A 14,146-nucleotide genomic window follows, 5' to 3' on the forward strand; every position below is an offset into this window, starting at 1 on the left:
ATGTGCCCCTAGGGCTGGGTGCCATGTAACTATAAGCAGGGACTTTATAAAAATAGATTTATAAGCCCTGGTGAGGTAAAAACAGCCAAATTCGTTTTTCCCTCATTGAAGTAAATGGCCTTCATAGGCTAGAATGGGCAGACTTTATTTTAAATGTTAAAGTCTCCTTAAATGTTACATACCAAGAATTTGGTATCAAATTGATTGTTATAATAAATCCCACAACTTCCAGTTGTTGGATTTAATATAACTTGTTCAGGTAAAAAGTTTAGACTTTACCTAAAAAGTTGCCAATTTCAGCTCTGCATTGTTTTTGCTGCTGTGCTCTGATTGGCCAGCCTGCAGCAGCTTCTGCCAGGCTGCCTTGATGAGGTGTGAAGTGGCCAGGCTTCACACAAAGGAATGTGCTTGGGGGAGAGAATCTCCCCTCAGCAGATGGTGAGGCAGGAAGGGGGAGGGCTGCCAAACTGGTCTTCAAAGGCAGAGAAGGACATTTGCAGCACCCAGCAACATCCCCACATCCTGCAACCCCAGACAATTAGGTGGGTGGGCTCAGCCAGATGTAACCTCCAAAAATCAGATTCAGCCATGTTGGATTTTTAGAGACTGTTGCCTTTTGGGATGGATTTTTGCCACACTTCCCAGGAAGTGGTCATCACAGGGGGACGACCCTGTACCTGATTGGAGAACCAGGGCCCCCCTGCTTTTCACCCAGGAGCAAGAATAAAACTGGCAGACCTGCCCCCACACCTCAGATCCCCTCCAGAATTCAACAAGAAAGGAACTAAAGAAGAAGAAGGACTGCCCTGCTGGACCCCTGGCCTGCACCTGGACCCTGCACTCAGAAGGACTGCACCAGCTGCACACTTGGGCTTCACCACAAGAAGGACTTTGCCTGGCTTCAACTTGTTCAAGGAGGGACTCCCTGTTTGCTACAGTTGAAAAATTGCTAACCAGAGTCCCCTGCACCAACTCCTGAAGAAAGCGACCAGCTGACCACTGTCCAGTGGCCAAAAAGGAGTTTGCGCCAGGTGCATTCTGGGAGTTGAAGTCCGCACCCCCCAAGGACCATCACAGAACTTCTGGACCCTTGGGGTGAGCTGTGGACCCCAAAAGAACCTTAAAAGAACATCTGGGTGAAGCCCCAGAAGTATGGAAAAGATTTGAGAATTTTTGGAAAAAAGCTCCAGAGAGGGACTGACCCGCCGCGGAAATTCTAGCCGGCTTGCCTCAACCGCGACCCGGCCTGACTTCGTGGTTCGTCCCGGTAAAGAAAAACATCCAAAAAAGAGACTAAGTCCGAACGTAAAAAGTTGACCGGGACCTCCCAGCCATCGTATCCGAGAAGGGCTCCATGGACGTCGGATGAAGATCCAGGTTTACCCCGATCGAAGGATTTTCATCTCGAAAAAACGACTAAGTCCGAAGGTAAAAGTCTCCACTGAGGAAACCCACATCGCGTATCCGGACAAGGGCTCCAGGAGGTCGGATTCAACTGGCAGGTTCGTCCCGGTGAAGAAAAACTTCAAAATAAAGACTAAGTCAGAAGGTAACTTTTTAATGAGGCCTCCCGCGACCTGTAGCCGAGCAGGGCTCCATCGCGGTCGGCCTGAAAGTTTGACTTTGCCCCGGTCGAGGTGCAACCAGATGACCCGATTGGCGCTTTTTGTTTCTAAGCGCTAGAAAAGTAATAATTCTTTAAAAATTCATATCTCCGGTTCCCCTGAACCGATTTTAATCGTTTTTGTGTCATTTTAAAGATAAAAATATAAACTATTTTTATTAATTGGTTTTGGATTTTTAAACTGTTTCCTGTGTTTTATTTAATTACTGTTTTGTGATATTTGAATGCTTTACACTTTGTCTCCTAAGTTAAGCCTTGACGCTCGTTGCCAACCAGCAAGGGTTGAGCTGGGATTAATTTACTGAGACCTAACTGTACCTATGTGGAGGTTAGTGGCTTGTTGCTAGGTGTAGGTACCTACCTGCCCTACCAATAACCCATTTTCCAACATAATTGGAAGCAGCGACGGGATCCTGTACTTGTGTTCAATATCACGTTACAGTTTTAGGTAAAACAAATTAAAAATCCTTTAAATTGTCCTAGTGCAAAAATTGTTTTTAATTTTTAATTTGGATTAATTTCAATTATTGAATTTTTGTAATTTTTCTAAATTCTTGTTTCCAATTTTTGCAAAAAGTTTTTGTTGACACAAAACTAGGGAACCATGGAGCTTGATCTGGCTATCCTACCCACACTGACAGTAGTCCAGCTTAGGGGGTTGTGTATTGAAAGAGGGTTGCCTGCAACCACTGATCTCAGGAAGCAAATCCTGATCACATCCCTGACAGCATGGGCTGAGGCCCAAGAGGTAGAGTCAGAAGAAGCTCCAGAGGAGGGAGAAAGAAGGGAGGATGCAAGCTCTAACCACTAAGGGGAGGGAAGGCATCTGAGCCCAAGTGAGGATGAGGAAGAACGGTCCTCAGTAAATACAGTCACTAGGGGCAGATCCAAAGCTAGTGGTGGGAAAGGGGATCTTTCAGGAGGAGAGAACCCATCCATCAGAGAAAGAGAGCTGGAGGCCCAGCTAGCATACATAGCTTTGGAAGCAGAGAAGCTGGCCCTAGAAAAGAAAAAGTGGGCATACAAAGAGAAAAGAGATGGAAGCAGCGATAAAGAAGCTGAGGTGTCCCTGGGTGGGGGAGTTTGCCCCAGATTACCCAAGGGGGTAGTTCCTGCTTATGTAGAGGGGGATGACATAGATAAGTGGCTAGGGGCCTTTGAGAGGGCACTTCAAATGAGAAGTGTTAGGCCTCAATACTGGGGTTCCCTTTTGTGGGAGTTGGTCCCCAACTCAGGGAGGGATAGGCTTCTGACCTTAAGGGGGGAGGAGGCAGATTCATACCCTAGTATGAAGAGGTGCTTAGCCAAGAAGTTTGGTCTGACCCCAGAGCAATATAGAATGAAGTTCAGGGACACCCAGAAGGTCAGTACCCAGTCTTGGGTTGACTTTGTGGACATTTCACTAAAGGCACTAGAGGGCTGGATTATTGGTAACAAAGTAGATACTTATGAGGGGTTATACAATCTGATCATGAGAGAGCACATCTTGACCAATTGTACCCAAGAAAGGTTACGCCAGCATCTAGTGGACTCTAAGCAGACCAACCCTAGAGAGCTAGGGGAGGCAGCTGATGAGTGGTTGAGAACCAGGGTGGTTGTCAAGTCCCAGGGGGGAGACTCCAAGAAGGGGGGGACAGGTCCCCCAAAACCTAAGGAGGGAGGTGGTAAGCCCACCACAGAGACTCCCTCTGAACCCCAGAACCCTAAGGAGGAGGAGAGAAAATCCCACTCCCACTCTGACAAGCAGAGACAGGGAGACCCAGGGTTAAAAAAGCTCTTGGACAGTAGGGCTTGCTTTGACTGTCAGCAGACAGGTCACTTCAGAGGAGATGCAGCCTGTCCAAAGAAGGTGGTTAGCACTGGGCTGTCCAGTGTAGCCATAGAGGAGGATTCCTCAGATGATGAAGTCCTCCTAGCATTGTGCTGGGAGACAGGAACAGATGGTAAGCTGGTGATCCCTGAGGGTGGGAGTAGGCACTTCCACCACATTCAAGTGAATGGGATCCCTACCACTGGCCTGAGAGACACCTGTGCCAGTCACACTATAGTGAGTGACCGGTTAGTGACCCCAGACATGTATGTCCCAGGAAAGACAAAGAAAGTCAGGATAGCCACAGGGGAGGTCACCTCCAAACCTGTAGCCATAGTGCCCCTAGAGAGGGAGGGTATCCTTGACTGGATTAGGGTGGTAGTCAGTGCTGACCTTCCCCTAGATTGTATCCTGGGCAATGACCTCCCAGAGGTGAGTCTGGTCACAGATGGGGTGGTCGCCCAGGGCGCCCCCCCAACCCAAAGTCCTGGGGAGTCAGTCCCTACAGTTAGGAGACAGGGGTCCCCAAGAAAAGGAAAGAAGAAAAGGAAGGGTAGGCCACTCTTAAAGAGAGTTCCAGGGAGCCAAGGGCCTTCTGCCCCAGTAAGGGGGGAGCCCAGAGTTGGCACTGGTGAGGCCTCACCTGACCCCAAGGAAGTCCTGAGTAGTCAGGCAGCTGTCCAGATGCAAGGTGTTGCCCCTGCACTGACAGAAGGGAGAGTGGAAGGAGGGTGTCTGCCACAGGAGGTGGTAGCCCCCCACTCTAGACAGCAAGAGGGGTGCCAGGACCCCAAAGATGCCCCTAAAGCAGCTCAGCCACCTGTCAGTGGAGAGCTTAGGGTGTGGTTCTGGGTACTGACAGCTGTCAGTAGCCTCTGCTGGGTGCTAGCCTTCCTGGCAGCACTGTACTTGGCCTGGGAGGCAGACCCCAGGGCCAATAGCAAAGTAGGCCTCCTGACCCTATTGGTCATGGTGGGGTTGCTCAAGTGTTGGGTGACCTCTTTGGGTAAGCTAGGTGTTGCCCTAGCAAAGTTTGGAGTAGGGGATGTGGGCACCTCACTACCCAAGTTGGCAGAGAGAAAGGAGGAAGACCCCCCTAGAGGAAAGTTTCAGTTTGTGTTGGGTCCTTTCACTGTTGGGATGGCTTCACTACCCATAGGGAGTGACCCTGACAGGAGGATATAAGGCAGAGTAGGCCCTGCAAAGGGACAGCCAGTTTTCTTCACTGTCTTCCTCGCCTAACAAGCCAGGAAGACTCTCCCAGGGTTGGGCTGAGTCTCCTGGGCGTGTGGGCTGGGGGGGGGGTTGTGTGAGAAAACAGGGCTGATTGCAGAGGCCCCATAACTTTTTGCCCCCATTTTCCTCTTTTTGCTGGTGTTTTCCTGACTTTGATGGTGCCCTGGGTACTGCTAACCAGTCCCAGGGCCTGTGCTCTGTGTAAAATGGATATGCAAATTAGGCTAATTATAATTGGCTAAGTTAACCTACCTATAAGTCCCTAGTATATGGTAGGGCATGTAGGTTTAGGGACCACAGCATAGGTGGTGCACACCTAGGTGCACTGCTGAGGTGCCCAGTGTCATTTTAAAGGCAGGCCTGCTTTGCTGGCTGCTTTTAAATTAAAGTTATATGCAAATTCGACTTTGGAATTAAAGGTACTTCCAAAGTCTTAAACTACCTTATTTTTACATATAAGTCACCCCTAAGGTGTGCCCTATGTGCCCCTAGGGCTGGGTGCCATGTAACTATAAGCCGGGACTTTATAAAAATAGATTTATAAGCCCTGGTGAGGTAAAAACAGCCAAATTCGTTTTTCCCTCATTGAAGTAAATGGCCTTCATAGGCTAGAATGGGCAAACTTTATTTTAAATTTTAAAGTCTCCTTAAATGTTACATACCAAGAATTTGGTATCAAATTGATTGTTATAATAAATCCCACAACTTCCAGTTGTTGGATTTAATATAACTTGTTCAGGTAAAAAGTTTAGACTTTACCTAAAAAGTTGCCAATTTCAGCTCTGCATTGTTTTTGCTGCTGTGCTCTGATTGGCCAGCCTGCAGCAGCTTCTGCCAGGCTGCCTTGATGAGGTGTGAAGTGGCCAGGCTTCACACAAAGGAATGTGCTTGGGGGAGAGAATCTCCCCTCAGCAGATGGTGGGGCAGGAAGGGCTGCCAAACTGGTCTTCAAAGGCAGAGAAGGACATTTGCAGCACCCAGCAACACCCCCACATCCTGCAACCCCAGACAATTAGGTGCCCCCTTGATTAGATTAGGAGAGTGCAGGAGAGGGGTGTGTTTATGGTTTTTAGCCACACCAGTGGGTGGGCTCAGCCAGATGTAACCTCCAAAAATCAGATTCAGCCATGTTGGATTTTTAGAGACTGTTGCCTTTTGGGATGGATTTTTGCCACACTTCCCAGGAAGTGGTCATCACAGGGGGACGACCCTGTACCTGATTGGAGAACCAGGGCCCCCCTGCTTTTCACCCAGGAGCAAGAATAAAACTGGCAGACCTGCCCCCACACCTCAGATCCCCTCCAGAATTCAACAAGAAAGGAACTAAAGAAGAAGAAGGACTGCCCTGCTGGACCCCTGGCCTGCACCTGGACCCTGCACTCAGAAGGACTGCACCAGCTGCACACTTGGGCTTCACCACAAGAAGGACTTTGCCTGGCTTCAACTGGTTCAAGGAGGGACTCCCTGTTTGCTACAGGTGAAAAATTGCTAACCAGAGTCCCCTGCACCAACTCCTGAAGAAAGCGACCAGCTGACCACTGTCCAGTGGCCAAAAAGGAGTTTGCGCCAGGTGCATTCTGGGAGTTGAAGTCCGCCCCCCCCAAGGACCATCACAGAACTTCTGGACCCTTGGGGTGAGCTGTGGACCCCAAAAGAACCTTAAAAGAACATCTGGGTGAAGCCCCAGAAGTTTGGAAAAGATTTGAGAATTTTTGGAAAAAAGCTCCAGAGAGGGACCGACCCGCCGCGGAAATTCTAGCCGGCTTGCCTCAACCGTGACCCGGCCTGACTTCGTGGTTCGTCCCGGTAAAGAAAAACATCCAAAAAAGAGACTAAGTCCGAACGTAAAAAGTTGACCGGGACCTCCCAGCCATCGTATCCGAGAAGGGCTCCATGGACGTCGGATCAAGATCCAGGTTTACCCCGGTCGAAGGATTTTCATCTCGAAAAAATGACTACACTTGAACAATATAAAGACAAGATTGATTAATCTGTGGAGATATTTATCACCCTTTTTTCGGGGACAAAGACCCAATAAGTATAAAGCGGTTGTGGGCAGAAGCATATGTTTAGTCAATTTTGTCACAATTTCAGTTACCTTGTGCCAAGTGGGTTGTAATATCGGGCAACCCCACACCATGTGATAAAATCCTGATATGGCAATCTACAGCATGGGAAACCAGGGGAAAGCAGGGGAAGCTCTGTTTAATGCAATGGGGGACCAAATAAGTTTGATGGACATAATTACATTTTGTGAACCTGAACCTAGGTTTCGGGACACTCCCTTCACTAAGTAGAGCACTTAAATCCACTCTGAATCCCACAACGGTTGCTGTAACATCGCTTCCCATTTATTACGCACGGTGTCCTGGAGACTCTGTGTGGGCACATTTAAGGCCGTGTAAATAGAGGTGATAGAGTGTTGTGTGACCCCGGCCAAGAGTATAGCATGTAGTACCGGCAACCTGGAAGGTTCCTTGTACACAGCTTTCCAGGAAGTTCACAGTGCATGGCGTAATGTGTAATAGGTGAAAACTTGTCCAGGTGGGATGGGGTATGTCTCAGTAATGTCCTGGAACATCATAAGGTCACCCTCTCAGTATAATTCCCCTGCATGTGTGACTCCCGCGGCTTTCCACAGATCTCAGTCAGTAACTCAAAGCAACCCCCTTCAGTTTAGGTAAGTCCCATACAGGGATTTTCGATGAAAATGGGAGTCAGTGGCCACTGGGATGAACAAACCTACACCAACATGTGTGGGCCACCTTCATCTGGTGCAAGACACGCTAGTAGAGTCTGGGCAAGTCCGATAGCGAGGTATAGACACTAACACCAAAGAAGTATAAAAATCTGGGCAATATTAACATCTTGGACACTGCAACATGCCCCAGTGGTGACAAGGGCAGTGACCGCCATAAAGGAAGGGAACGGAGAATATTGGCAACTGCTTTATCAAGGTTGCCTTCTACGAGATCCCCCACTGTGTGATAAGTATGTACGCCCAGGTACTTAAAGGAGTCATAACTCAACTGGACGTGGATGTCAGTCACAACATCCCTGCATGATGGAGGATGCGGTGCCAGAGGGAACAGACATGATTTGAGCTAATTCACTTGTAGACCCAAAGCATCTCCAAATGCTGACAGGAGTTGCATAAGATCAGGAAGTGCAGCCTTGACATCACATAGATAAACTAGGGCATTGTCCACATACGGTGAAATTATGTGGAACACCACAGGTTCCCACTTGATCTTGCAGCTGGCAAGAAAGAGGCTCCATGGCTAATACAAAAATAAGTGACGATAAGGGACACCCCTGGCGGGTTCCTCTCTTGATAGCAAAACTTTCTGAAATCACCTGTCCAGTCCTTACCCTAGCCACTGGGTCCATATAAAGGGCACACACCCAACCCAGAAACCAAGCCCAGAGTCCCATATTTGTAAGGGTCGAGAAAAGGAAGTCCCATCCAGGGAGTCAAAGGCTTTCTTAATGTCTAACGACACGGCCACCAGATCACGAACATATGGGGGGTTGTTGTGAATGAGTAACAACAGACATTTTATAATAAGGAATGTGATACGGCTCAGTATAAAGCCCAATTGATTGACATGGACTAACTTATGAATGATGGGGAGTAGGTGATTCGCAAAAACCTTACCCAATATTTTACAGCCAAGATTCAGTAGGGAAATGGGGCTATACGACTTGACATCTGTGGGATCCCGACCCGGTTTGGGTAAGACCACTATCAGGGCTTCAGGGAGGGATCAAGGTAAGTGGCCCTGGGCATGTGCTTTCTGGAACATCACAGAAAGGAGTTGCATGACAGTGTGGGAAAATGCAGCATAATACTTGATCGGCAGACTGCCCGCACCCAGGGTTTTATTGGGGGCAACATGCAATATGGCCCTGCAAATCTCATCGACTTGGAGGGGCTCCTCGATGGCATCCCATTGGGGTTAGAGAGTTTGGGAAGAGATGTCCCAGATAAAAACTCAAAGACACAGTCACAGTTTGGGAGCGCAGGCTGCATACACAATTCCTGATAGTAGGCACAAAACGTGTCATTAATGGCTGGTTGAAAAGTGGCCAAAGTACTGTCAGCAAGATGAAGCGCCGCAATAGGAGCACCATGCTGCCCCCCCCCCCCCCGAAGAAGCCAAGCAAGTAATTTACCCGAGCGGTCCCTGTGGGCATGCTGCATGACCATCCATTTTTTAAAATCATGGCGGCTCAAAGAGATGTCCACTTCATTGCGACAATCGCCAGCTGGCAAAGTCGGGACAACGATTCCATTTGGTTTGTGGACCGAGTCTCCAGTAGCCTCAAATCATGTTCAAAGGCAGTAAGGGCCTTAGTTAGTTGGTGTTGGATACCCCAAGAGGATGCCATGCAATGTCCATGGACCAAACCTTGTGGGCATCCCATTGCAGGGCACAGGATGAGGCAGAACCAGCTTTCGCTTCAAAATAACTAGTAGGACATTGTGACAAAGCATCACAAAAAGGAGAATCTGAGAGCGACTGGGTTTTAAGTCGCCAAGTGGGTAATGCGTGGCATTGTTTACCCCATATCAGGGTTAACAGCAAAGGGTAGTGATCAGGTAGTGATCGGGAGAGATATTCCGATTGGGCTACATAAGGGCCAATCTGATCAGTACATAGAAAGAGATCAATCCTAGTGTGTAAGTCATGAACTGCCAAGTAGAATGAGTACTCACAGTTTTGTGGATGGCTCATGCTCCATAAGTCATGCAAGTGCATACTTGTATGCCAATGAGTAAAGTGGCGGGTTATGTGGGTACTTGTGGCTGTAGATAAAGGGGGGTAGGAGCAATCAACCTGCATGTCTGGGACAGATTTAAAATCTCCCCCCCATAATGCAGGATGCAGCAGCTCCCAGAACAGTGCTGGTGAGAGAACGCCAAGGAATCCAGCCAGATTAGTGTTAGGGGCATATATTGCCACTAACTGAGGAGGGAGCCATCTAAGAGGCCCTCCAAGATGACATAGCGGCCATATGTGTCCATCTTTTGAGTGGACAAGGCAAAGGGGATTCCAGGAGCTATCCAAACAAGCACATCCACATGTATGCAGACGTAGTAGTACCATACACTTGTCCCCGTCACCTCGCACAAAGATGTTCAACACAGAAGCTGTGAGGTGCGTTTCCTGAAGCAAGGTTACATGTACATGTCAGCGCCTAAGATAGGTATAAACTCTGTGACATTTGGTTGGATTGGCCATGCCCTGCATGTTCCATGTCATAATACAGTAGTGTGAGATGCAGTGTATAAGTATTAGGGTGAAAGACATAGCTGGTAACCTATATGCGTAAGGGTGTAGAAGAGCAAATCCCGCCCAACCCATCAAGCCCTCCTTCCCACCAGTAAGAACCCTTACAGGTTAGCAGTGGTATAATCATGTGCCATGTATAAAAACAGCTGTGCATTCAACAATAATTTCCAAAGAAAAACAAGACAATCAAACTAATAACAATCCCATACAGCATCAACTCCCCCAGGGCAGCAACCCCATTAGGTGCCGCCCAGTGAACATTAACAAGATCACAAACACAGAACAAAGAAAAAAGATGCAAAAGAACCAGTCCAAGTAGGGATGTTGGTAGGACGTTGCATAAGAACAGGAATTAAGGCTCATTGCATGGGCCCATAACCATATGGGAGAGGCACCCTGTAGCCAAGCACTTCGAAGGCTCATGTGTCTGAGCTCCAGTAGCATGTGATGCCACAATAGAACTCCAGTACCATGAAAATGAGTCAAATGTGTTCTTCGGCAGACCGGGGCGTGACCCGGGGGAGTCCGGCACTGCACGTGGAGGAAGCCTCAGAATTAAAAATTTCAGAGCCATATTCAGCAGGAGAGTCAGCTCGCAGAACAGCAAAGAAGATGACCTGATGGAGTACCACCATTTCAACCGCACTGGCCTGTTCCATGGCCAACTGTTCTTGGTTCGGCCACACGCACGGCGGTCTGCGCCAGTGGCGTCTGTGTTGAGGTGTCACCCATGTTCCCTCCTCACCCTCTACTTCAGTGATGGTAAGAACCCCCTGGCATGGAGCCAGGTCCAAAAATCTTCTGGGGTTTGGAAGACATGAGAAGTTTTGCCATCAATAACCTTGAGCTTCGCCGCAAATAGTACATACCGGAGGTGGAGTTCTTGGAGGCGCTGCTTAACCTTCAAAGAAGATCCATGTTTGCACTGGACCTCTGAAGTGAAATCTGGGTATGTCGACATGGTGGCATTCTCAAAGTGCCAGGGCCCCTTAGTGCAAAACAATCAAAGGATAAGATCACAATCTCTGAAATTTAGAAATTAGGCAATGAGGGTACGTGGGGGTGCCCCTGCTCAAGGTGGACGTCCTGGTACACAATGAGCCCTTTCTACTGAGAACACAGTGGGTATTTTGTCTTTCAGTACAGTGCTCGTGAGCCATTCCTCTGGAAAGAGTTCAGCACAAGGATGTTTTGATCGCTCAGGAAATCTGATAAACCAGATGTTGTTGCGCCATGAGCGCTTCTCGCATCCTCTGCCCTCCAGTGGAGGAAAGATATTTCCACCTGCACTGACATGAGTTTAGACTGCAGGTCATGTAACGTTGGGGTGATGGTATGTATCACTGATTCAATTTCACTAACTCTATCAACCAACTTACGGTGATCTGCATGAAAGAGGCTTACGCCAAGAGACACTGAGTCAATTTTTGCTTCCAAAGAGGTTTTGGTATCAAAAATGTCATGGAGGATCTTCTCAAACTGGTCAGAGTGTTTATTAAGCATAGACTCAAGATGGCAGAATGTGTCCCTAAGTAAGGATGTATAGGTGGATCGGTATCACCCATCGTCGCCGCATATGACCCGATCTTTGCAGGCCGTGCCTTTCCCATGAGGATGCAGATGAAGGGAATACTAGGGTCCAAGGTACCTATTCCACAGGATATCAGGGGTCCAGCACAGGCGGGCAAGAGGGCGATACACAATATAGGAGGTGCACAGACTTGCTGGTGATGAATCAAGTCCTAACAACTTAAGGCCGCTGCAACTTGAGTATGATCGAATAGGCCCAGCATACACTCACAAAAAGGAGTCTGTGGGACTCACGGTGGTGTATGTAATGAACAAAAGCAAGCAGGCCTGCAAGGGAAAGAAAGCTGGGTCAGTGCTCAGAGAATTATTTATTGTACACACTGCTCACCTCCAACAATGTGGTAGCACATCCCTGTATGCTGATAGCGTAATGTGACAGGCCTGAGGGCACCACATTGCTTCGCCTCCGTTCAGGTCCTCTGTGGAGGGTCATGCTGTAGTGCCCAAAATTATATATCCACATGAGTCCCCTCAAAGTGGTGGAGGTGCCTCAGGAAGCACTCACGTGGTGGTTAAACTGCAGCTGTAGCCCCCTCAACAGTCACAAGGGTCGCAGGGCACCTAGGGAGCAGCCTACAGCAGAACAAATAATGAAGGCCCCTTCACGCTGCTCTCAATGGCCAGTCAATTCACTGGTTGCGGTAGGGTCCCATCAGCAGCAAGCCTCCAGGCCTGGGTGAAAAAGTACATATGTACGCTCAAAGGTGGCAGTGGTTGGAGGCCAAATGGCATTGTCCCCCCAGCGGGCAATGGCCAGAGAGGAACGACAGGGCACAGCAACCAACCCCAAGCTGCCAGGCTGAGGGCTGAGGAGCACTGGGACAGGAGAGCGGCCCACTCAGATCCTGCCACACTTACTGCTTGGCTGGATTCCGATGATTCAGGGCCTTGTCAGCAGGGCAGATAGCTCCGTGCTCACTGTGGGCCACATCAGTGCTGCACATCGATCAGGGATCTCATGCGCCACGCCCTCCACTGCTGCCATGCACAGCCCCGTTGCACTCAGCCGCTCAGCCAAGTCTGGGTGGTACAAGGCCCCTCAGATGGCGCAGGCAACACCACGCACTCCACTGGTCGCTCCACCAATCTGACTCACATAGGGGTCCTCTCACGTGGCATCCAGAATCTTTGCTACTCCCAGCTCTGTTGTGTCACCCCACTGGCTGAGTCCCAATGGGTCAGTGATCCCCTGGCAGCAGAAGCAACGTCGTCTCCTTCTCAGGCCACACCAGAGGCCTCGAATTGGCAGAGTCCTATAACGAGGTGGCTCTCACCTCCATTGCACTCAGGAGCAAGAGATCACCTCTCAAGAGTCGAATGGACCCTCACGTGCCCGTAACGATTGCAGTGGAGGTTCCCGGTAGCCTTAATAATCAGGATAATTAGTGGGCCCGGTGTGGAGCTCTTCAATAAGCGTCCGTCGCGGTTGACATCCTGGCCACGCCCCCAACTGCAATTGACTTCTAAGCACTGTTTTTACATTTAGAACCCTATTATGATTCTGTAGGTTTAAAGACCGCCAGACTCACGGTGGAGGCGTTCTGACTACCACATTACGAAACTGGCAGTCAGACCACCAAAAGACCACTGTCTCCACCAGGTTCTTTGATCCTGAGGGAATGACGGAGGTCATGGTTGTAATCAGCCACAGCAGCACTGAAGTCAGCGCCTTCATGCTGATTACAACCTTTTTCTCCACCAGCCTTTTCAAGGCAGTTCAACCGCCATGAAAAGGCTGGTGGAGAACAAGTGCTGGGGACCACAGGGGGCCCCTGCTCTGCCCTCAACATTGTTGTGGGCAGTACAGGGGCCCCCTCCCCAGCACCATCAGATAAGCAGACAGTGCGCATTCCACAGGTGCTATGGGGCATTGGACTGTGCTCCATGTAGAGGCAAGTCCAATGCTGACGTAAGTTTTCCACTGGGCTGACCGGCTGAAACTTTGGTTTCCACCAGTCAGCCAAGTGGAAAATTCGTAATGGGGTTGGTGAGGAGCCCACCAGCACCATGCTGTCACCTCATTTGGAGTTTGGTGGTCAGGTTTTTCCGACTACCAAATTCTGAATCAGCCCCTAAATCTTAAAAAAATCATATTTCAACATCTACTGATTGGATTTTTTTAGTTTTGGTCTTGTCTTAATTAGATACATATTATCTAGTTTTCTAAACTGGTGTGGAGTCTGTGTTACTGTAACTTTAAGTGTTGCACAAATACTTTACACATTGCCTCTTAAGTTGAGCCTGAGTGTTCTGTGCCAAGCTACCATAGGGTGAGCACAGTTGGATTTAGATTGTGTATCTGACTTACCCTGACTAGGACTGTGGTCCCTACGTGGACAGGTTGTATATCTCTGCCAACTAGAGACCCAGTCACTAACAGGAAGGAAAAGAGGAGGTAATTAAGATAAACATGAGCACTGTCTTTGATTTATTCGGCTTTGCAGCAGTTTGTTGATGTATTTTCTACACTTATCTGGCCTTTGAACTTAAACTACATGGGCCACTCGTAAGTGGTGCAGAAAGTGTTTAAAAGATACATTATTTACAGGATTAGAGGTTCAAGTTGAGGTAGTCCAAGAAAAATGATTT

This window comes from Pleurodeles waltl, chromosome 1_1, assembly GCF_031143425.1.
Source record: "Pleurodeles waltl isolate 20211129_DDA chromosome 1_1, aPleWal1.hap1.20221129, whole genome shotgun sequence".
Taxonomy (NCBI): Eukaryota; Metazoa; Chordata; class Amphibia; order Caudata; family Salamandridae; genus Pleurodeles; species Pleurodeles waltl.